Source organism: Pinus tabuliformis, chromosome 8, assembly GCF_031772625.1.
Source record: "Pinus tabuliformis cultivar Carrire ecotype Pingquan chromosome 8, CPIR1, whole genome shotgun sequence".
Lineage (NCBI taxonomy): Eukaryota > Viridiplantae > Streptophyta > Pinopsida > Pinales > Pinaceae > Pinus > Pinus tabuliformis.
The window spans coordinates 801,529,080-801,553,589 of NC_142294.1; positions in this window are offsets into that span (position 1 = coordinate 801,529,080).

A 24,510-nucleotide genomic window follows, 5' to 3' on the forward strand; every position below is an offset into this window, starting at 1 on the left:
GACAAAGATTGTCTCAATATGAAAATCAATCATGGTTAACCATGATGCAATGTTGCATTGTGGCAAAGATTGTCTCCATATGAAAATAAATCATCGTTAAGCATGGTCAACCATGTTCCAACGTCGCATTGTGATAATGATTGTCTCAATATGAAAATTAACAATGGTTAACCATGTTTATTGTAGGGTTTACAATATTTATCTTAGGGTTTATATAAATTGGGTTTATAATATCTATCCCTTGTGTTTAATATCATTTCCTTAGGTTCATAATCCCTTGGTGTTTTAGTATTAATCCCTTAGGTTTATAATATCAATCATGGTCAACCATGATCAATCACGGTAAACCATGGTCAATCATGTTCAACCATGGTCAACCATGTTTTATAAAATCAACCATGGTTAACCATAGTTTGACTTCACATTGTGACAAGGATTGTCTCAATATGAAAATCAACCATGGTCAACCATAGTGAACCATAGTTATTTTAGTGTTTATAATATCATTCCCTTACCTTTATAATCCCTTGGGTTTTTAATATTAATCCCTTGGATTTATGATATCAATCACAGTCAACCATGGTCCAACATCGCATTGTGACAAAGATTCTCTCAATATGAAAATCAATCTTGTTCAAGCATGATCAAGCATGGTCAAACATGTTCATTTTAGTGTTTAATATTATTCCCTTGAGTTCATAATCCCTTGGGGTTTTAGTAATAATCCCTTGGGTTTATTATTCCCTTCGGTTTGTAACACCAATTCCTTGGGTTTATTAATTTACGGGTTCAACTGTGGCCGAGCATGGTCCAACGTTGCATTGTGACAGAGATTGTCTCAATATGAAAATCAACCATGGTTAGCCACACTCAACCATGTTTATTGAAGGGTTTATAATATTTAACTTAGATTTTGTATAACTTGGGTTTATATTATTTCCTTGGGTTTAATATTATTCCGTTGGGTTTAATATTATTCCATTAGGTTTTTAGTATTAATTCGACGTCACATTGTGACAAGGATTGTATCAATATGAAAATCAAACATGGTCAACCATAGTCAACCATGTTTATTTTAGTGTTTATAATATTATTCCTTTGGGTTTATAGTCCCTTGGGTTTTTAGTATTAATCCCCTGGGTTTATTATTCTCTTTGGTTTATAATATCAATCATGGTCAACCACGGTCAACCATGGTCAAACGTCCCATTGTGACAAAGATTGTCTCAATATCAAAATCAACCATGGTCCAAGGTCGCATTATGACAAAGATTCTCTCGATATGAAAATCAATCATTGTCAAGCATGGTCAATGTCTTATTGTGACATGGATTGTCTCAATATGAAAATCAACCATGGTCAATCATGTTTATTTTAATGTTTATAATATTTATCTTAGGGTTTATATACCTTGTGTTTATAATATTAGTCCCTTGGGTTTAATATTATTCCTTTGGATTCATAATCCCTTGGGTTTTTAGTATTAATCTCTTTGGTTTATTATTCCCTTAGGTTTATAATAACAATTCCTTGGGTTTATTAATATAAGGGTTCAACCATGGTCGAACATGGTCCAACATTTCATTGTGACAAAGATTGTCTCAACATGAAAATCAACCATGGCCGATCATGTTTATTTAAGGGTTTATAATATATATCTTAGGGTTTATATACATTGGGTTTAATATTATTCCCTTGGGTTTATAATCCCTTGGATTTTTAGTATTAATCCCTTGGGTTTATTATTCCCTTTGGTTTATCATTTCAATCATGATCAATGATGATCAATCATGGTCAACCATGGTCCATCATGGTCGACCATGGTCAATCATGATCAACCATGTTTTATAAAATCAATCATGGTCAATCCAACATCGCATTATGACAAAGATTGTCTCAATATGAAAATAAACCATGGTTAACCATGGTGCAATGTTGCATTGTGGAAAAAATTGTCTCAATATGAAAATCAATCATGGTCAAGAATGGTCAACCATGGTCGAGCATCACATTGTGACAAGGATTCTTTCAATATTAAAATCAACCTTGGTCAACTATGTTTATTTTAGGGTTTATCATATTTATCATAGTGTTTATATACATTGGGTTTATAATATTTATCCCTTGGGTTTAATATTATTCCATTGGGTTCATAATCCCTTGGGGTTTTAGTATTACTCCCTTGGGTTTATTAATCTAAGGGTTCAACCATGGTTGAGCATGGTCCAATGTTGAATTGTGAGAAAGATTGTCTCAATATGAAAATCAACCATGTTTATTTAAGTGTTTATAACATTTATCTTAGTGTTTATATACCTTGGGTTTATAATCCCTTGGTTTCATAATATTAATCCCTTGGATTTGGGTTTATAATATCAATCATAGTCAACAATGATCCACCATTGTCAATCATGGTCGACCATGGTCAACGATGTTTTATAAAATCTTTCATGGTCAACCACGATCAATCATGGTTAACGATGGTCCAACATCATAATGTGACAAGGATTGTCTCAATATGAAAATTAACTATGGTCAACCATGGTCCAACATCACTTTGTGACAATGGTTGTCTTGATATGAAAATCAACCATGGTCAACCATGGTCCAATGTCACATTTTGACAAGGATTGTGTTGGGTCCCTATAATATTAGTGATTACCCCATTACTATTGTAGTTATACCCCTTATTTATATTGTGGTGCCCCTATTACCCACATATTGTTATTTATGTGCCCCATAGAATCCCTCTATTATTATTTTTGTGGCTTTATATTATTATTGTTAGGTCGGCTGGATTATATTGTGACTCCTTAGACTCCTATATATAGAAAGGAGGTTTTGTCATTTGTATCATCCAAGAATTGTTCATTTATGTAATGTAAAGGAGGTTGCCCCCTCGAAGAGGCTGAATTCTAAGGCGTTGATCTTTCTTTTCTATCTTTTCTTGAGCTGGTTTCATAACATTTGGTATCAGAGCTTTGGATTCTAGGGTTTCGCTGCTCCAAACAGGTCATCGTGGCATTTTTGCTATAACTGTTTTTCTGTGATGTTTCAGAAGTCACAAAAAAAACCCATTTGAGAAGAAATCGCACTAAACCTTGGGTCCAAATTTCAGAGTTTTTCGCGTGATAGTTTTGGAGATATGATCTGAGGAAGTTGGTCTTTTTGCAGACTCCTGAATTACACTCAAAACAGGTGACCTGGGGAAAATCATCATAACTTTCTTTCTGAGCATCGGATTGAAATTTCGTAAGAAGGTACAGAAAGATGACAGACTGTAGTTTTCTTTTATTTATTTTTCAGAGTCAAAGGTTGAAACAGTGACACGTGGCACATTGTACAAGTTCACTCTACTGAACTAGTCTATAATCAAGTCACTGTGGGAGATTTCGCATAACTCTTCCTTGGAGAATCCAATTTGGGTCAGACTTGTGGCATTGGAAAGAGGACACAGAGGGCTACTACAGGTCACAAATTCAAAACTAGATAATCAGAAAGTACAGAGATACATCGGAGGCAATATCGAGCTCCGATTCCATAACATTTGACTTCACAAAAACCTTTATTGTGGAATGTGATGCTTCAGGAAATGGAATTGGTGCTGTTCTAATGCAAGATGAAAGACCCATTTCTTTTGAAAGTCGTCCAATCAAGGGAAAGTTTTTAAGCAAAGCTATTTATGAGAAGGAAATGTTGGCAATACTCCATGCACTTAAGAAATGGCGACCCTACCTAATGGGAAGACACTCCAAGGTAAAAACGGATCATGATAGTCTTAAATACTTTTTAGAACAAAGATTATCCTTTGAAGAGCAACAAAAGTGGGTCACAAAGATGTTGGGTTACGACTTTGAAATCATCTACAAAAAAGGGAAGCAAAATGTGGTGGCAGATGCACTCTCAAGAAAGGATGAGGATATGGAAGCATTGTTGTGTGCCATTTCTTTTCTTGAGCTGGTTTCATAACAGATTGTCTCAATATGAAAATCAACAATGGTCAACCATGTTTGTTTTATGGTTTATAATATTTATCTTGGTGTTTATATACCTTTGGTTTATAATATTTATGCTTTGGTTTTAATATTATTCCCTTGGGGTTTTAGTATCAATCCCTTGCGTTTATAACATCAATCCCTTGGGTTTAATATTAATTAATATATAATAATATTTAAATTAATATTTATTAATACAATATTTTCTAAATACATAATTAATATATTAATATTAAGGTTTTTAATATAGAACTTATAATATTAAGTTTGATATTATGATTTATAATATTAAATTTATAATATAACAAATATTAAATTGACATCTACCACTTATTTCAACTACATTTATTAATATAATTATATTAATTTACCAACTTCTAATATAAAGATGCTTTTCAACTTAATTTACCATGTTACACTAAAGCATTCTACAGGAATATTGTTCTACAGAATATTCCTGGCCTTACTCGATGTCAAATAATGAAATGATTTCCAGTTATTTATCATTCACATTTCCGTGGATTGTTCTACAGAATATTCATGGCCTTACTCGATGTCAAATAATGAAATGATTTCAAGTTATTTATCATTCACATTTCCGTGGTGATGATGATGTGAACCGGATAATGCTAGTCATTGTCATGAAAATAATGATGCAAGGCTTAGTATTTGAAGACATGTGTCCATTACTATCAACAGATGTTTATCGACATTCTCACAATAAAATGATTAATCTACATTTGGTCTATTTACAAAAGGAAAGGAAAAAAACTCCATTTATAAAATGACAATAAAGCCATGTTCCGTCTATTAAAAAAAGCAAAGGAAAGAAGCTCCAGCTACAAAAGGAAGTTGTCGTTGGCTTCGATCGTTCCATCTTAAGAAAGAATGTTCATCTATAAAAGGTGGTTGTCGTGGCTTCGATCGGTCCATCTTAATTTTGTATTTTGTTCATCGTGGCTCGGATTGATTTCTTTTCTGTCATCTCCATTTTATTCACTTCCACCTCTATTTTATTTATTCGTTCAGATTTCTTTCATCTGTTTCCAGGTTTCATTCTTGTATTGGTTCGTTCAGATTTCTTCTTTTCTACTGGTGTAATTATGGTTAAATTGTATATTTCTCTATTGGTAAACTACATTTTGATTTTTTATTTCCTTAATTTCATCTCCAAGATCATGACATGGGCTCGACAAAAAGCTATTGTGCAATAGAGTGTATTGAAATTATAAGGTAAAAATTTCAGATATTGCGATGATATTGTATTTATAATTTTGGCTTCATTTAATTTTTATTTAAACGGCTCATTCTTTATGCAATTAAATGGCTCATTCTTTATGCTTCTTTTGATTAGGTTGAATATTTTTAAGGATATTAATATTAATATGTATGAATTCATATCTCTAGATAATTAATTATTGTTCGGGGATATAGATTTATGATTTATTTTAACATGCTTAGATATTGTGTGCAGGAGAAACATGTAATGTATATAAAATAAATGTTGGTTTTCACAAAAAGGTTATTGGAGTATATAAAATAAATGTTAGTTTTCACAAAAATGTTATTGGAGTATATGTTTTCTTCTTTCCTTATGCGTATTTAAAATAGGAAAGATTTGCTGCAATTTTGATTTTATATTTTAATACTACAGAATTGTATATTATCTCAAATTGAAGAGAATCATAAGTTTCCTATATCATTCACAATGTTATTACATACATATGATGTCAAATACATTTCATGAGTTTTATTATATGTTATATGAAACAGAGTTTGAAGAAATAATTGAAATAATTGATTAGTACCATTTAATTTAAATTATAATATGATGGTAACCATGGGTTTTCAATCTTGTCCAATTTGGTTTATCTACTCTAATCATGGTTTTTAGTCTAGTCTAATTTGAAGTATCCATTCCCACCTTCAGATTTAGATAATGTCCATATGTTTTTATCCATATAAAATAAAATTGAGTGGATTTAATAGGCCTATAGTTTGAAGGTATCAATAGTACTTGTCTAAGGAAACTAAGCACAACCTTAGACATCACTCAATATTCCACATATTGTCCACTCTACTCCAAACACCTATATTATGATCAAATACTTCCCCATGCTTCTCGATTCAACCCTTTGATTATGTTGAACACCCGCTTATGATAGTGAATTATCCATTTAAAAATACTCCATGGCATCAATATCACTCCTAGTTCATAGGAGGTAGAGTCTCTTGCGTGTATTGTTTAACATCATATGATTCTACAACCTAAAGAACATTTTTATCATTTTCATGTCCTTCAAAGATGTAGATAAGCCCACTAGGAGAAACATAACATGTGAAGAAGGATCAAACCATTGCCATGTCTTCTCTGCGGTGTCATTTACCCATTAGGAAGTCATAAATTAAAAAAGAATTCATTGCTTCCCAACAGGAGGGGTTCCATCCCCCAATCATATTTAGCTTCTTATATACCCAAACACAAAAGAGGGGAATCCCAACAAAAAATTGAGGAATTAAAGGAAGTCAATTCCAAGTGCCCTGCTGAGGATCATATAGAGTCAACCCATAAGCCTTAGTGTCCTGCCACTTAGACAAATTCCCTTGAGAAATAGTCTGAATCAAACATGTAAATTGCTTATTAGTCCCAAATATATTTTTGTCCTTGTAGAACAACAAGATACTCACCATAGACTCCTAGCTTTTGCAAACAAATTTGAGTTTATCGTTTAAATTGTAAGAGACTATGTGAAAGTTCTCTCGACTGATTTTATATGGAATATTGAGAGCAATATCCACTAATCCAACTACAGTTCCTCAAATTACTCCAAAATAAGCATAAAATAGTTGATAATTAAATCACAAGTATTAGAAGTTGTTCAACTATTCTAAAATCAAATGAAGGGTACGAGAAAATAAAGAGAAAACAATGTGGAAAATTGTGCTGAAAATGCTTGAAAGTATTTTGATAAAAACAAATTAATGGTATGAGAAAATATGGGAAAAAACTAAAAATATTGTGCTAAAAACACTAGGGAATCTTGTGCTAAAAACCATTGAAGTGTTTGAGTGAACATAAATAAAACCACAAAAATCTTGTGGTATAAAGGAATTGAGGGTATGAGCACAGCGTATATCGATGAGATTTTGATATACATAAAGTGAAGAGTGGTGATTACAAGAGAATGTGAAGATGGGTTGTCAGATGGAGCAATCACATCGACCATTAGTCATCCCCACGATGAATGGCTTTTTTTGCATGTGGCAGTTCACTGTTGCAAAATGAATGATAACATAGTGTATACATGTGACATATTTTTATAGGCTTTGGATAATTGATGAAAGTCCTCATAGCAACTTCCCCTTAAAAGCACCTTCAGTGTAATAAGACATGTAATAGTAATGTGAGGAAATCTCAAGTTGTGTTCAATTAATTTGACTTGATTGCGAGTGTAATAGTGATAACATCCAAAATATATGAATAAATAAATTTCTATTGTATGAATTGAAAATGGGCAGTTGACACTCCAAAGTGAAGCGAACAGGGATGGAATTTGATATGTCACAGGTGATTTCCCTTTCTCATCAACATCTTTTATTGAAATACAACCAAATATAGCCAAAATTTTTCCCTTCCCATCAACATTCTTTGTGAAAGTGATCAAAATGGGTACTAGAGTTGCAGAAGTTATCAAATTTGATGGGTATTTCAAATTTAAAATTTGTACCTTGGAAGTGAGTCTCATCGCATATTGATGTGTATCTCACTAATTCTTAAAATTAATGTTCATGATGTGGATGGATTGAGTTTCTTATGTTTGATGTGAAGAAGGAAGGGACAAGGATTCAATATAAATACAAAAAACATACCATTAAGTTACCCATATCAAGAAATTAAATATTGAGAAGTGTGGGAGTGTTAGAGCAATTATCAACAATGGGGGCTGGTAATGGTACATCTGTAATTGCATTGGGGTTAGTGTTACTACTGGTGGGCATAAATGTTATTGCTTGAAATTGTGACTGTTGCAGTGATCTATGTTGCCACAAGTAATGCTATTGTAGTATTGGCATTTATTACTATGGCAATAACTGCAAGAGAAAACCTTATTACAACTTACCCATAAGATATTGAAGTGGTTGAGGTGGAAGCGTGGTGACCACAAATCCCCATAATTTCTTCAATATGATCTTATGAGTGGATATTGTAGCTTTTGTTATGGCAAGAGATTTTGCACTTAGAACACTTTCAATTGAGTTTCCAATGCCTATTTCGATTTTGGATCTGGTAGCATCAAATCCCAATAGACAGAGGAGGAAACAAGAAGTTGCTACAATACTTAAGATAATATATAATTCATACAATATTATTACACTATAGAATTGTAGTTCAAGAATTGGAGTTGACTGAATTCCTTGAGAATAGAAGAATAAATAGACACAAAAAATTGTGGAGATATCATCTAGAATAATCTTAGAATGTTAATAATAACCACACTAATTTTAATTCTTATATCTATGCCAAATTATTTCTTAGATTTATATTTTGCATGCAATACATGCAAACTACATTCAAGCTATGTGAAGACCCTTAATTATGACTACTAATCTCTACTGGAGAGTTAGGATTACAACACTTGAAATTAATTTAAACGGTTGTTTGGTTGTCCTCAGCTATATATTGTACAAACATTTTCTTATTTTTTATCCAAAATCTAAATTGTGCATAGGTTTTCTTGTTCCTCAACTTCAACTTTACTTTGATCTTCTTCTTCGATATTTTTTCATTCTTTCTCTAATTCTTTTTCTACATTTGCTTGTACTTTAGTAGTACTAATTAATTTTTTTTCAATCTTTGTAACATCAAAAACATCTTCCTTTTCTTTCATCTACTTTTCTACAATTACAACTTTCCCATACCAACTTTCATCTCCCTCATACCTAGGGTTTACAAGCTAGTCCCTAATAAATGTTAATTTAGCTTCATAATCAAATTCAATAATTATTGTAACCTCATTCATGTCTTCAATAACTTTCAAAGTTGTTGCAAAGGTAGTTCCAATTTCATATTCTACTTCAATTTCATCATCCATATTTGTATCTACATAGTGAGCTTCACTTTCTTCACCATGTTCATCTCTTGCATTTTTTATAAAGTCACATTTTTATTCTGCAATTTTTTCCCAAATTTCTTTGTAGCATTTAGGACAATTACACTTAATTTCATGTCTTGTATATCTTATTTTTATTTTTCAACATCTACCATAGCGTCTCATATTATTTATACAATGTAAAAATCTTCTACTTCCTCTATTACAATGGCTTGATGGCAATTGATGTTACTCCCCCTTTCATTATATTTCATTTCTAGAATATCCCAAACTTATTTGGATCATGTTGTTGCTGCAATTATAGTGAGAACATTGTCACCCAAACCTTGTTAAATGACAAACAATGTTTCTAATCATCATTTTATTTTTTCTAATCTAATATGTCTCCCTCCTATCTTAAATTATAACCCCATAAACTACCCGTCTTTAAATGTTTAAAACCTATTCAATACAATATATCATAATGTTAGGTCCCTATACTACTAGTATAGCCCCTTAGAAGTCCACTATTGTTATTGTTGTGCCCCTACAATATTATTGTTATGTAGGTTCTGATTATATTGGGGTCCCTTAGACTCCTATATATGGAAAGGAGGCCTTGCCATTTGTATCATCCAAGAATTGTTCATTTGTGTAATGTAAAGGAGTTTTCCCCCTTGAAGAGGCTTATTTTGAAGTCGTTGATCTATCTTTTCTATATTTTTGTGAGCTGGTTGCATAACATTTGGTATCAGAGCTTTGGATTCTAGGGTTTCACTACTCCAAACATGTCATCATGGGATTTTCATAATAAATTTTTTTATACGACGTTTCAAATGCAGAAACTGAAACCCATTTGATTTGAAATCTTGATAAACCTCAGGTCCGAATTGTAGATCTTGTTTCACTATATTTTCAAAGATATGGTCCAACACATTTAGGGTTTTGGTAGGCTCTCGAATTACATCCCAAACAGGTGACCTTGGGAAAATCTCCATAACGTTCTCTCTGAGCATCAGATTGAAATTTCGTAAGTTACAGAAATATGACAAAATATAGTTTTCTGTGTATCGTTCTCATGTCTGAAGGTCGAAACAATGACACGTGGCACGTTGTACAAGTTCGCTCTACTAAACTAGTCTATAATCAAGGCATCATGGGAGATTTCACATAACTCTTTCTTGAAGAATACAATCTCGATTAGACCTGCTGGGTTGGAAACAAGACTCATAGGGCTACAATAGGATGAAATTTTAGACCTTGGAGATCTGAAATTATAGAGATATCATATATTCGATATCGAGCTCCTATAAGCAAGAAAGAGATTGACTCAAATCAAGAAAATAGAAACACCTAATAGGAAAAATTGGAGGGATGATTTGAAGAATGAGATAAAAGATATGATCAATAAGATCAATGGTATAGAAGAAAAATTAAATGGAAACATGGAATATTTGAAAAAAGACATGGAAGGTTTGAAAGAAAGTGGGATAAAGTCACTACAAGAAAGGCTTCCTAATGTTGAAAAGGTAGTAGAGGAAACTCATGATGAGAAAAAAAGGTAGTGTTAATCATGATTTCATTGAATCTAACATTGGATTGAAGACTCACCATTTTCTAAAGACCAATATGAGGAAGTTTAATGGCAAGGATCCTGTAACATGGATATTACAGATGGAGCAATATTTTGATCTACATGATGTGAAACTGCCACAAAAGTTATGTACTGCATATTTATATTTAAAACCGATTTAGTCTGTATGGTATAGAGGGAATTTTTCTTGTAAACCACTTGTCACCCGGTCAATTTTCATAGAGGAAATGATAGCACATTATGAGGATGTAAAGAGAAATGCTTTCTTTAGCGAATTGATAAATATCAAACAAAAGGGTTGAATGGCAGAGCACATTGAGGACTTCCAAAAATTGAATATAAGGGTAAATGATATAACAGAGAAGCGTAGGATTGAAGTCTTCATAGGGACTTTAAAGGATAACATCCAACATGAGGTTCACCTTTGGGAACCTGATTCATTGGAGAAGGCATACAGGCTGGCAAGAAAAACTGAAAGAAAAATTATGGCAACAAGGAACCCTACCATTCATAACTATAAAGATGGAAGTGTTGTTGTTCATAGCCTTCCACCACCTACAAGGTTGATACCATAAAAATTGGAAGAAAAAAGAGAAAAATGGATTTGTTACAATTGTAATATAAAATACATTAAAGGTCATAAGTGTGCTAAGAAAAAATTAATTTACATAGATGGGGAAGAGAAGGAAGAAAGGGAACGAGAAACATCAAAAGAACACGATATACACTAAGAACCAATCCTAGAGAAAGAAGAAATGAATCTAACCATATCTTTTAATGAATTGACAAGAATTACTACTCCTCAAACTTTCAAGATAGAAGGACATATCAAGAAGAAAACGGTAATAATGTTGATTGATTTAGGTAGTGCCCATAATTTTATTCATTGTAAGATAGCCAAGGAATTGAATTGCTTCCTATATCTAGTACTAGAGTGTCAAGTAGGTTGCAAATAGAGGAACCATAAATTGATATTGAAAGTGCCATAATATCAAGATATCCATGGGATAATATGTCTTCAATATTCCAATGCTTTCCATGACAATGGGTGGTGTTGATGTTGTACTAGGAGTCCAATGGTTACAGTCTTTGGGGATGATAGATTTCAATTTTCAAGAACTTTAATTGAATTTTTTTTGGGAAGGAAAATAATTTGAATTAAGGGATATCACAGGGAAAATAGGAAAGATAATCATCTCTAATAGCATGCCAAATATTCTATAGAAAGAACAACGAGGCATAATTTCATAATTATGTTCACTAGAGGTTCAACAGCAAAATCATCTATTTCTCTTGAACTCCAAAACTTCTTGGACAATCATTCTAAGGTTCAAGCAGTGGAAGATCATGTTGAGCATCAAAAAAAGGTTCTCCAACTCTTAAAGGATAGCCTCACTTTTGTGCAGAATCGAATGAAACAAGAGGCACATCAACATCGCAGTGAAAAAAGTTTTGATGTAGGCGACTACGTATTTTTACAGCTACAACAACACAAAAAAATCAGTACCTCAAGCATGCTAAGAAGGATAATAAATTATCACCAAAGTATTATGGTCCTTACAAGGTGTTGCAAAAGATTGGTAATATGGAATACAAATTGGAGCTTCATGCATCTTCCCGAGTGCACCCAGTTCTCCATGTTTCATGCTTAAATAAGGTTATAGAGGACAAGATCCCAGTTCAAACAATATTATTGAAACTTGACGAGGAAGGAAAAATCATATTGTGACTTGAAGTATTCACAGAAACAAGAACTTGATAGCTACAAGATCGATCAATTTCAGAAAGTGGAAGAAATTACCTACTGAAGGTTCCACATGGGAGGGCGATAATTTTATACAGAAGCATCCATAACTACTCAAGCATTGAGGACAACACTTTTTAAAGGATAGGGACATGTTAGGTCCCTATACTACTAGTGTAGCCCCTTCTTGTTATTAGTGCAACCCCCCTTATTGTAGTGTTGTGCCCATGTAGTCCCCGTGTTGTTATGATTGTGCCCCATAGAAGTCCACTATTGTTATTGTCGTGCCCCTACAATATTATTTTTAAGTATGCTCTGATTATATTAGGACCCCTAAGACTCCTATATATAGAAAGGAGGTATTTTCATTTGTATCATCCAAGAATTGTTCATTTGTGTAATGTAAAGGAGGTTTCCACCTCGAAGAGGCTAATTTTGAAGTCGTTGATCTATATTTTCTATCTTTTTGTGAGCTGGTTGCATAACACATAAATCCAATCTTAATATCCCCAAAATATTAATTTTTACTTTTAAAAAACAGAATACCATGGAAAATAAGAATTCCTAAAAAAATATGTAATGATGAAAAATGAAAGTGCCTTTTTCTTATTTACCCTTTTTCTTTGTTTCCTTGAATAAACACAACTACCTATCCATGTCTCTTTAGCATGAGCTACCCGGGCCACTGGAACATGGGGAGCAAGAAACCGACTTATCCCATTCACACTCTGGGAAGGAATTTGCCTCCATAAATGAGTGAGTGTGTAGACATATCTTGCAAGCTACAGTTAGAAATCCTTTGCACGTAGGCCAATCCTTTTAATTCCATCAAAATAGATGTACAAACTTAAGTGATTTAAAGTGTGATTAAAATTTTTTCCCTCATGACAACAAAAAAACTCAACAAGGAAACAACAAAAACACTCAACAAGGAAAGTAGTCACCCTAACCTTCAATAGATATTTTAAATGAGTTTTTCGTTGCAAGTTAACCCATTATTAACACTTTCATCCACCCCTACTATCCATGATTGGGTTTTTCTATTTCTTACGATTGGTGCTTTCTATTTCATTACTATAAATTAGGCATATTCGTAATCTTGAAGAACTCCTTGTTATCCAATATTAGGACATCCCCTAGGTGTGTTGTTGCTTGCATCTGGATACAATATCACATTATGATGAATTATTATTTGTTTTCATCATTACATTCTCACAAATTAAATTTGTAAAATTCAATGGTTTTGAAGTGTACCTTAGGAAAATGTTATCTGTTTGGAAAATTTATCATTAACAGATTGACCAATGTGGAGAGAAAGCATTACTAATCATAATAATACGACTACTTTTTTGGATGTGTTCCAGAGAATGGAGAAACATGGATTATCATCCAAGTTTTTGAAAATTCAAAGGAAAATGATTGTATAATATGCAAATTTATGAAAATATGGGATATGTTTGTAACCCTTCACTGCAACTAAATATTGAATATGATATTGTGAAATAATCTATATGCACGACACGAGAGATGCACTGCAATTTCTATTTACTGGATAGCCATGGGCATCTTATTGATATATTTTGCATCCATGAGGAGAAGAAAGATTTAGCCGGAGACATTGGCTCTAGTATCGACACACAATTGGCCACATATTATATTCTAGTAACCAACTCTACTATTCACTATAGGAGTGTTTCCACCATTTCATTCCATGTTGTTGATGGCCTTGATTGTCGCACTGAAGCCATGCTCGAAGGTTATGGAGGAAGGGAATTTGTTGTTCTTATTACAAAACCACATAGGCATATCGAGCGAGATGGCGGAGTATTGCCCCACAACCTCTGGGTTGTTCATCCCATCAAACCCAATGTTCTTCTGGCTACACCATAGTTGTAATTATTGCATTCATTAATAATTCAATAATCAATCTAAGCATCTTTCATCATTAGATTTGAGAGGAGGAGATGGTATTACTTGCATGAGGAGTGTAAAAGATTGTAAAGTGAAAAAGTGGAGTAGATATTTCTCTTATCAATATTCACAAAGCTAAATAGATTACACTGAAAACGATAACAATAAATCACTAGAGTAGAAATCGACTAAACTAAAGTAAAATTGAATTGAAAATGAACTGTCTATGAGACCTAGCAGATAAAAGAATCAAATGTGGTGACACTTAGCAGACAATGACATTAATATCTCAACATCCCCTCCTAATCTTAATTGTTACATGTAGATACACTTACAATGCCTAATTGCTCTCTTTGAAATTCGCATACATTCTTGCACAAAGGCTTTGCCAAAATATCTGCAAGCTGATCTTTGGAACCACAAAAAGAAAGTACTATTTCCTGATCATTAACAAGCTCACAAATGAAATGAAAACATGTGTCAATGTTCTTTCTTTTTTTGTGGAAAACATGATTTTTTGATAAACAAATTGTTGAACTATTATCACTGTAAATTAGAGTTGGCTCCTTCTAAACATTTGAAATATCTTTCAATACTCTTCTCAACCACACTGCTTGACAAGCTACTACATATTCTGCCTTTGCAAAAGATATTGAAATGATTGAATGTTTCTTGGATTCCCATTAAATTATATTGGTTCCAAGATGAAAAATGTACCCTGACGTGCTTTTGTGATCATCTAAACTCCCTACATAATCGATGTCTACATAACTTGAAAGTGATCAATTTTCGAATTGTGTATATTACAAACCATATTTTATTGTCCCTGTAACATACCTTAAGATCTTTTTTGTAACCTTCCAATGAGAAATCTTAGGTGACTACATAAACTTGGAAAAAAATCTTGCTACAAACATAATATCAAGTTTACTTGAAGTGAGATATAACAAATTACCAACTAGACTTTTATACAATCTGGGATCAACTGGTGGTGCTACATATTGCTTGCTCAGCTTTGTGCCTTGAGAAATTGGTGTACCAGCTAGTTTACAATTGGTCATTATGAACTTTTGGATGATGTCATTGGCATATTTTTGTTGACCAACAAAAATGCCATTAGTAGATTGGTGAATTTCAATGCCTAAGAAGTATTTCATGACTCCTAGCTCTATCATATCAAACTCTGTTTGCATTTTTTCTTTGAAGTCTTCTAACATCATATTTCCTACATAAAGAAGATCATCTACATAAGGGCATACAATAATAATTTTACCTTCATGAGTTTTGGTATACAAAGTTGTCTCATGACTGCTTCTGAAAAAACCACTTTTTTATGAGATAAGTGTCAATGCGACTATACCAAGCTCTTGGAGCTTGTTTCAAACCATACAAATCTTTCTTCAATATGTATACCTTATGCTCCTATCCTGGAACTTCAAAACTAGGAGGTTTCTCTACATAAACTTCTTCCTACAATATACCATTTAGGAAGGTATATTTTACATCAAGCTGATAGACTTTCCATTTGTGTTGAGCTGTTGTGGAAAAAATGGTTCTCACAGTGTCTAACCTTGCTACTGGAGCAAAGGTTTCACCATAGTCGACACCAAACTATTGTGAGAATCCTTTGGCAAAAAACATTGCCTTATGTTTCTCAATCACTCCTTTTTCATTTATCTTGGTCATATATACCCATTTTATGCCAATTCTGGTTTTGTCTCTTGGGAGATCAGCTAATTCCCAAGTCTCGTTCTTCTCTATGGAAGAAACTTCTTGGTTCATTGCATCAACCTAATGCTTCTATTTAATTGTTTCTTCAAAATCGGTTGGTTGAGATGAAAAAATGCAAACATATTCTGCTAGTCAAACTCATTCTCCTACTCATATATTTCTCTAATGATTCTTGTTTTAGGACTATCTTCTGAAGATGTTGAATCACTGGTGGATTCACTGCTTGAAGATGTACCATTTTCAGAATGGTATGGTTCTTCTTGAACCTGTAATCTTGGTGGTTGTGGTCGATAAAAAGATTGATTTAAAGCTTCATCAACATGATTAGATAAAGATTTATTTTCAAAAAATTTGACATCTCTGCTTAAAAACAACTTCTTGGTAACTGGATTATAAAGGCTATAGGCCTTTGACTACTCACTATAACCTATGAAAATAGATCTTTCACTCCTATCATCAAGCTTATTTCTTACATTCTCATGTGAAAATTCTTCTGATCCAAAAATTCTAAAGTGAGATACATTTACCTTTTTACCATCCCATGCTTCTTGAGGTATTGTATCTTGGAGACTGGTTGTTGGAGATCTGTTGAGAACATACACTGTTGTTGAAAGTACTTCAACCCACTAGTTATTCGACAACTTCTTCTCACGAAGCATACATATGGCCATGATCCAGGTGGCTCCAAACACATGCATAAGTCCAAGAGGACACTCAAATCTAAGCTCGTATGGAGGAGATAGGACCAATCAAAGTTCAGGGTTGACTTCGACAAGTGGCAGGGTTAATGGACCTAAAAATTTCACCAACAACGGTCACTAGAATCTAGCCACCGAGTGGGCGAAATTATGGCCTACTTGTTTGCCCAATGACCCTTATTTTCAAGTGATTTTGAAATGTTTGTTTTATTTTAAAAATAACAAAAAAATAATTAAAGAGGTGGTAGGCCGCTACCCCGCCACCCCACCGCACCATATAATCAATATATACCGAAACTGGTGGGAGTCAAACCCACCATCAACGGGTCCGTCAGTCCCGCCCATGCAACGGTTCCACAAATGACAATCAACATATATTCAAAACCATAGTTTAACACAAACAAACCATCAAATATCTGCCAAAAATATGTATGCACCAATTTTGGCAGGGGCAGGATTTGATCCCCCGACCCCATGCTTATCATTGTTGAATTTTACCATTGTCCCAATGGCCATTTATTTGTAATCTTTACCGCTTAAACTTATTTAAAGCATGCTAATTGTGATTCCATGGAGGTGGGGAAGCGGACCAACGAAGGGACCAAGCAGAAAAAGGCAAAGTGGTGGAGCCGTGAGTCAGGCCAGAGATGAAACGACGATTTTCAGTTCTAGGAGGCAAAACCATGATGGCACATTTTTCGAGACAAAGATATTTTGTAGAGAATATTCCTTGATGCCTAAAAGATTCCATGGGGAGGTAAATTTTAATTTTGTGCGAATGATATAAAGTTTATAGTCATTTTAACTAGAATTTCATAGGGAACGCGATGGTGAAATTAGAATCATCATCTAAGTAGCAGATTTGTAGGCATTCCATAGAATATAACATTTTGAGAATCTTGAGGAATCTTTTGATTCCCTTGGACATTGAAATTCGCCAGATTCAGAATGCAGCCAAGTTTATACTAAAAAATCTCGAAATTCTGCAATGATCGTAATGGTAAGATAAGATTTGTGATAAGGGAAGAAGATCTCCAGTCAGCCCATGGAGCAAACTCTTTTGAGAATCATGGGGGAATCTAAAAGATTCCCGAAGGCCTAGATATTGACGGTGTCAGAATTCGACAAATGGATAGTCGATTTTACACCTCCCGACGACAGAAATTCAGTGGTGCAGACAATTTTTGCAGCTAAGCCTTCCATTTTCGGCCAACTTCAGAGGTGAAGGTACATGAATAAGTCATGTCATGTTTTTCTTCATAATTGTTGAGATGATGGACGATGTTTGAGATCCCTGTTTGATGTCATGTTAAGGGATCATTATTTCCACCTTATGTGAGATGTAATTAGCTTATATTGCCATGTATTGTTGTTGACATCCCTATGTAACTATGTTGAATGGATACTCATTACCACATTGTGTGAGATCATGTTAAGTTGTCATGTTGAGAGGAAGCCTTTTTGACTGAGAATTCCTATAAGTAGAACATCTCGTGGAGAGACAAGCCACTCTTGTTTGAAGGTGTATGTCCTTGCTATGACAAAGAGTCTTCCATGTACATCATCATCATTTCCAACAATATATGAAGCATCCTCCACCATCTTGACACTGGGCTCGGAGATATAGTCCACACTGGACGAAATTTGTTATCAAATGTCCTAAGTTTTGATTTTCTAATTGTCGTCATGTTTCCTCTTGTTTAAGAATGCACATATGTTCTTCTATGCTCTTTAAAATGCAATTTGAACAAAATCACAGAAGTAAAAGATCTTGGATAATTCTGGTAGCTGAAGGAACCTGGATCAGGCCATGCTCATGATCGACTGATTTTTCCTTTCTGTTACTGCATTATGTTATGGAGTATATCTTATTGTGTTATGCATGATGATTCATTTTTGTTGAAAAAAATCTGAATTCATTGGAGTTGTACTTTCTTTCTCTCTCAAATCTAAGTACTTTGAAATGTTTTCCACTCTTCTTTTCATCTTATGCTTTGAACTATTTAAATATTGAGAAAGTATTTGATTTATTTTTAAGAAAATGCACTCATATCTTCCTACTATAATCATTAATGAATGTCAAAAAATAAGGGCTACCACCAATGGATTTTGTCTGCATTGGGCCATCAATATCTATATGGAGAAGCTCTAAAGGATCTTTTTCTCTAGAGGAAGATGTGGGAAAGCTATCTCTTTTATTCTTGGATAGAACACAAATTTCAAAATTACAATATTTTTCATTCATAGTAGGGAGACCAATGACAATTGAATGTTTCTGAAGTTGACTTCAACTTTTGAATGATATGGACATACCTAGGATTCCATAGTTGTGACTCATCCATTCTTGACACATTGTGTACTAAAGACTGTGAGAGATTTTGACTTCTAAGAGTCAATGGAAACATTCTATTCTTGGTTTTTTCAACCTTATTTGTAAGTCTTCTATTGCACGATTTGTCGTAGATATAACACATGTTCCCTTGGAATATTACATCATAACCATGTTACATCAGTTGTCCTACACTAATGAGGTTATTCTTCAGATGTGGAATAGATAAACATCAGGTATTTATTTATGTTGATTTTGTTTAGTAAGAATAGGGACAATACATTTTCCTTCATTTTTAATACAAAAAAAAATCTCCAAGGGTAATTTCTGATGTTATGGAAGAATCAAGATAAGAAATAAAAATTTTATTACCTATCATATTATTTTTGCAGCCACTGTCCAACAACCAATTATCCTTGTTGCAAGTGTATTCAGAAATATGGCATGAAAGAAACATTGTTTCAGAGGATTCTCCTTCATTATTGGAGACATTGCCTCTTTGATGATCTCACTATTTCTTTCTACATTCATGTTCATAATGCCAAAATTTCTTGGAGTAATAGATTTGGACATTATATTTGATCCATGGCATGCTTATTTTAGTTTGGTTTTGTGGATGTATCCACTGCTATATTGCATGATGATGTTTTGATCTGCCTCTACTTCAACCTCTGCCTCACTTTTTTCTGCCTCCATATCATCTGCCTTTGCCTCTTCCAAAAGAGAGCTGTTCTTTAAAAGCTTGTTGCATGGAATCTTTTGCCAAGTTGAGTCTTGTTTCATGATCTAGAAGTGATCCAATTAACTGTTTTACTAGGGAAGTTGTAAATTATTTGGATTCTAGAATGGCTGTTATGATCATGTCATATTTCTTGGGCAGGCTTCGAAGGAATTTTTGAACAATCTTCTGATCTATAATGGTTTCACTAATGAGTTTGATTTGATTGACTATTCCCACCACTCTAGTCTCAACTGATCCACACTTTCAGTGTGAGTCATCTTTAGGGTTTTGAACTATGATCTCAATTTATGCAATTTAATTGTATTCACTATATCATTACCTTGATACATAAATTCAAGATTTCCCAAGCTTCTTTTGGTATGGATGCACTAGTTACCTTGTCGAAGATAGAGTCATCGACTGAGTTTTATATATTTGGCTTTGTACACTTTCTTTCTGAGTTCAATAGTTTCATTCCTTTGGTCATTTGTCATGTCCTCCCATGCTTCTTAGATCGACTCTACATAGGCATTTTGAAGTGTATCCCAACACTCTTGGGCTTACAAAAATGTCTGCACTCTTAAAGACCAAAACTCGTAATTATTTCCAAGCAAACTCGGGGTCAATGGCAAAGCACTGGAGAAAGCCATTTGTTCAAATACAAATGTGCACCTCTTTTTTTTGTTTTTTTCTTTAATCCCCTTTTCTCAATGAAAACGGGCTCCCCCTCGACTCCTCTTTAAAAAATACTCTTAAACAAAACCCTTTAAAAAAAAAAAAACTTTTTATTTAAAAATATCTTCACAAAAAATCTTTTTAACAAAAAATTTTTATGGATCTCTTTGTTATGAAACCACTAATCAAATTTCTTGTATTAAAAAGGATTTTTAAATATATATATATATAGATATATTTTAAATCTCTTTGTTTTTTTTTCTTTCAAATCTCCCTTTTAAAATTTCTAAAAGCCCTTTTTAAAACAAATACAAAGAGATGAACCTTCTTTTGACTTTTAAGAAACGAATCTTGAAAAAAAGTCATTTGATTTTGCCACAGCCGAGGACTTCGAACGACTTATGGCGCACAACATATTTTAAAAAATGCTCTGTCAATGTTTGCGCAGTTTCGAAGGCGTTTTATGTACAATTTTGTGAAGTCCTTCAGTGCACAAGATGCATATATTTTAACTTTTCAAGAAATTGGTAAATATGAGACGATTTGTGCAAAGAATGGAAACAAAAAAATTAGCAGAGATTGCTTTTCTAAATATTCGAAAAGACAAATAGATTACATTGAAAACATCAATAATAAATAGACTAAATTCAAGTAAAACTGAACTGAAACTGAAATGTCTATAACACCGAACAGATAAAAGAATAAAATGTAATAACGAGATTAATATCTCAACAAAGAGCTACAAAGAGCTACTTACTAACTTAAGTAGCAGAGGGTAGCGCCTATGGTATCTCTTCCCTCTCGCACATGGAAGCTCTTCCCTCTCGCACATGGCCACAACGTGTAACTTGGGTCACAATAGTTTGACGAAGGATTTATCTCGTTGATGTAGCACAACCCTGACATGACGGAAGAATTAATTTTTCATGCATCACATTAGCGAAGAAGGAAACGAGCTCTCTCTTTTGGTCGTCGTTGGATCTGGTGGTGGAAAATCTAGATATGCATTGACAATAACTATCAAAGCGTCGTAAGTGTAGAATCGTTCTCCATAGCAGGAACTCGCATCTCCACCTGCAAGACCGTCAAAGAAACTCTGGGAAATTATGGTCCCCACATTTGCACCTCCGGTACTAGGAGTTTCTCCCCCATGACGTGGTACAGGGGCAACTCTGGCATCCCTGGAAAAGTTAAACTATGAAACTTGAATGTATTGATTCAAAAGAGAAATTTGATATTATAATACCTCATGTGTTGGATAAGTTATAAGCATTTAGAGATAGTGTCCTATAGAATCCTATGGAACACGGACTTCAAAATAGCATGTAGAAGCTAAACTATGAGACTATGATCTATTTTGTCAAAGTTGAAGTCTTATCTGGTGAAGATAGCTTGATGTGCTTATTTGGATATTTTCAATGATTTCAACGTTCACCTCTCCATCTCCAAACTAGTTTTAGAGAGTTGATTTTCCCCTTTGTTCTTATCCCTATATACATGGTCGAAAGAAATGTGAGTGAAGGAGAGGCATACATGTATAATTTTACAATGAGAATTATTACATTTATTTAATTTATAATAAAAAGAGAATCTATGTAGATATAAAGGTAAGAGATGTATTTCTCCAAAGCAGGTTGAAAATCCTTGGTCGCTGAGTCCTTCAAAGGACCATTTTCCTTGAACCATATTGTCAAAAAATTCCAAGGGAAGTCATTTTGTATTGTGGTGTATAATCATTGAGGGCATCCTAGATATATGAACTTTGTGGGAAAGAATTTAATATGATTAAACGTTGCATTACACATTACATAATTAAGGGAGACACATCAATGAACTTGGAGTGATTCTAAGATAACAAAATTTCGTAGGCTATTATTAAATGAGACACCTTGTAGTCTTTTGTGTGAGAATTGTCTCCCCCACCTAGCACTTCCAATGGAGAATTTTCCTTGAACCACACTGTCAAAAAATTCCCCAAGGCGAGTCCTTTTGTATTGTGGTGTGTAATCATTGGAGCTAATCCTACACATGAGAGCTTTGTGGGATATAATTTAATATGCGAAATCGTTTCATCGCCCATTGGATAACTGAGGGAGACACATCAATGAACAAGGAGTGATTTTAGGTTAACCAAATTTCCTAGGTTGTCATCAAAGGGGGCGCCTTGTACTCTTTTGTGTGACAATTTTCTATCTAGGATTTGAATTCTTATTTATTTGTGGTTCCCTCCCATGAATAATGAGAACGTGTAGTCCTTTGGATCTCTATCCAAACATCCCTTGAGAAAGTAGTCTAGAATAATATGTTGGTTTGTTGCAATGAATTTCATTGTAGTAGCTACATTTGCTTGGATAACTAAAACTCTTTTCTGGAGATTTTTCTAACTTGGAAATTTGTTGGAAACTATTTTTTTTTTCCCTCAAAGAGAATTTTAGCTTGCACAACCTTGTCTCCGCTATGGGGATGGATCTGTAAAATGTGTTGGAGTGAAGCTTGGCAATGTACCTTTTAGGCGAATTTAGGGACTATTCATTCATTTTCTTGATTCAAGGGATAAATAAATGATTTTTGTTCCATTTGGGCCTTTCATCTTCGTGGAGACCCATCTCTTGCCAAAACACCTTGTGACTGTGACTTGTGATAAAATCTTGATGCGAAATCTAAATGAGAAAGAAAAATTCCACTTAGTTAAGGTCACAAAATTTATGTGTTAATGAAAGAGGTCTATTATTACATTTAATCATTATATCATTTCTAATTATACTTTTAAACTTCTCCATGTCTTTTATATTAGCCAATTCCCAATAAGAGAGAATACATTCAAGATAGCTTTCAAAACTATAGATCTATTTCAAAGTTTTTTTTGTTATAATTTTTGATACAATCTATTATTGATTACTAAGAGTAAACTCGAAACATAAACTAAGAGTAAACTCGAAACATAAAAAGTTTGATAATAGTTTAATATGGATATTTTAAATTATTTCCAAAATAAAGTATTATATTAATAGTTTGTTTTTAATTAATATATATATCTTATTAAATTATACAATCTAATTTTTATATAAAGTATTAAAATAATTTTTATTGGAAAATATATTACTTTATTTTATTTATTTCTAAATATTTTAAATTTATTTAATTATATATTGAATTGTATTATATTGATTTGATTAGATTGGACACAAATCTTAAATATAAAATAATAAAATTATTATAAGATAAATTTATATTAATAAAAATGATTTTCAGACTAATCACATTATTAAGATTCCATCGACATTTTGAACCAACTAATGTGATTTATCCTTGGACAAAGTTAGGACTCTAGTAATCACATCTTAACTATTATTACATAGACATTGAACAATGCAACTTATAATGTTTAACTTAGAAAATTATATATATATTTTTTAATATATATATATATATATATATATATATATATATATATATATATATATTTCAAACATTTGATTGGACCATAATTTGAAAGTCTTATTGCAACCTTTACACAGTATAATGTAATAATGTCTATAACTTCCTCACATATTTTATGTCATAATGCATGAATATAGTTGCAATATTCATCATGCATGTTATTTTGATATTTGTGAATTGATTTTGTATTCTTAATGTTCTTAGGAAAATCATCTGAAACTAAATCCCTAAAAGTATGTCATATACTTATAAGGAGTTACTTCCCACCATTATTTAGGGTTTTCCTTAGCAATTATGGAGGAGTTAAATTGTAAATGTGGACTCACTAGTGGCTACTACCCACAAATCTTATCCTAATCCTAGTGTCTGAGAAAGAAATTAATTTATCCACATTTCACTTTATGAGTTCTTTGATTTTAGACTTCTGTGATCTATATTGTGATTCATAATGTCTTTTGGATGAATCACATCATTAGTTTTAGGTAGACATTTTGAACCATTTAATGTGGTTCTTCCTATAAGATTTGATTTGACTCTTGCTCTTATTAATTTAAGATTGATCAATATATCTTATAATTTTT